Source organism: Penaeus vannamei, chromosome 12 (genome assembly GCF_042767895.1).
Source record: "Penaeus vannamei isolate JL-2024 chromosome 12, ASM4276789v1, whole genome shotgun sequence".
Lineage (NCBI taxonomy): Eukaryota > Metazoa > Arthropoda > Malacostraca > Decapoda > Penaeidae > Penaeus > Penaeus vannamei.
Window position 1 is genome coordinate 42,652,959 of NC_091560.1, and position 2,500 is coordinate 42,655,458.

A 2,500-nucleotide genomic window follows, 5' to 3' on the forward strand; every position below is an offset into this window, starting at 1 on the left:
GGCCGACACCGCCTCCCCCGCCTCTATTCTTATCTTTCCTAACAATGCTCGCCAGAGCTGGTTACGCCTCATGCACATGCCAAGTACCCCTTTGTATGGCATGCATTCAAGAATATTTTTCACCTTCAATTGACCTAACTGTAGCATTGCACCGCATGGAGGCCTTTTGTTTTCATTTATTAATGTTAGAACTGGGGTTAATTAATCAAAGGAATTGTAGTACAAAAATGATGCACATTTCTGTCTCTTCGTTCAGATGCTTCGTCTAAAAAGAGAAAAGAAAAGAAAGGAAAACAAAAATAATAATAAAAAAATATATATATATATATTGATGACCATGATGTGTCACGTATGGAAATCCCTTTTAACTATATCGATGAAATGAAAACTCAGTAATATCTACGTTTCACGAAATAAATTCTTTATTCAAAACAAGTCGGTGCTGACAAGCGTAAACTGCTAATATAAACATGCTTTGTGCCATTAGTGAAAGGGCTTCAAGTGTAAGTAGAACAAAGATCTGACTATACAGAAGAATTAGTGTAGTCAGACAGCTGCGTAATCTATTAACACAAAATAACAAAAATATCTGTATATACAGGGAAAAAAAAGTTCAGCTTTACCCAGCATACATACATAAAATACCTCCCACTATATTCAGAGAACGTTTCTATAACGTGGAATCATTGTACAATAAAAAAAGATAACTGCGTCATTTATTACAAAGGGATCTTTGACTATAAACTTCTATTAATAGAAGAAAAATACTTGCACAGCACATACACATTGATTCTTTAAGAGTACCCCAAGTAGTCAATGTTGTGTCTCTTCTTTTAAGATAACCTATGGTTTATATGGTTTGCACTGCACTTTTTTCTGTTACAAAAATTAAGGAAGATGCAAGTCGTCATGCAAGAATCGGAAAGGGATTTGCGCTGAAAAACCTCCATGTAGGAAACTCGAGCATATCTTAAGGACAAGGACACAGACACAAGTACGAAGACATGCATGAGCGGGTGCTTCTGACTGTCACACACACACACACACACATATATGTATATATATCTTTTTTTAGGTACACAGACATACATAAACCTACACGTGCACAGACCAAGTAAATTCCTCCCAGACAGAAACTTTGGAAAAAAAAGTGCTCTCGCCAGGGATCGAACCTGGGACCTTCTGCGTGTAAAGCAGACGTGATAACCACTACACTACGGGAGCATATACATATAGAAAAAAGTCCTGATTTTTCACTTCTTTTTTTCTTTCCTTTCTTCTTTTCATTATTACTTATGTATTAAATATCCCACAAGTTGATTTCAATAAGAACACTATATTTTTCATTCTGAATGGCTAACAAACTCCAAATCGACTAGTTAACATTATCTGCTAACTGATAATGATTAGGGTATTAATGTGGTCAGGAGACAGGAAGAAGCAGAGATAATATATATACTGACAGATAGAAACAGAGAGAGGTGAGTACATAGATAAATTGAAATAGAGGTGGAGGGGGGGGGGGGGCAGGCAGGGACAACATCCGGAATATATACCAATATATTCAATATATATGTCATTCAAATGAGACAAATGATGAAACTGTCTTTTGATTATGAAAATTATTTTGATGCTAATAATCTGTAATTTTAGGAATATTGATCAGGATGAATAAAGGCAAAATGATTGAAAATACAAACGGTAATGATTTTCTCCACTTACCCCTAATGATGATAATAAGGATGATAGAATGTGATAAAAAAAACGACATGAATCCGACTGGAAAATCAAAATCAAATAATCAAAATTAGAGCAAGGAATCCAAATAAACAAAAGAAAAGGAAAGGAAGGACAAGAGAAAAACAATGATTCGCATCATAGACAAACATCGTATACAACGAACGCTACGTTGTAGGAAGGAATCTGCGGCTGTGGTTACATTCCCCCAAAATTTGGGTACCATAGGACTCGAGAAGAGACTAGAATAAAAATAAATAAATAAATAATAATAATAATAATAATAAAATAAAATATAAACTGACCTATAAAGTGACGAAAGAATATGAATATATGTTATATATACATATCTATATACATAAATATATATATATTTATATACATACACATATATATACATATGACATATATATATATATATATATATATATATATATATATATATATATATATATATATTATACATATGTATATCATACATATATATTACACATATGTATAATAATTATATATATATATATACATAATGTAATATATATATATATATATATATATATATATATATATATATATATATATACATACACATAATGTAAAAAAAAAAATATATATATATATATACACATAATGTAATATATATATATATATATATATATATATATATCTAATATACATATGTATAAAACATATATATGTATATATATACAATATATATACATATATATACACATATATAAAGATATATATGTAAATGTATATAACA

General features: G+C 30.2%; 1 non-coding gene across 1 annotated transcript; it reads right to left on the minus strand.

The window, feature by feature from the left end:
* Positions 1 to 1,151: 1,151 nt before the first annotated feature.
* On the minus strand, positions 1,152 to 1,224 carry TRNAV-UAC (transfer RNA valine (anticodon UAC)). The gene has a single exon. It is a non-coding gene; the product is annotated as a tRNA-Val (tRNA).
* Positions 1,225 to 2,500: the final 1,276 nt, after the last annotated feature.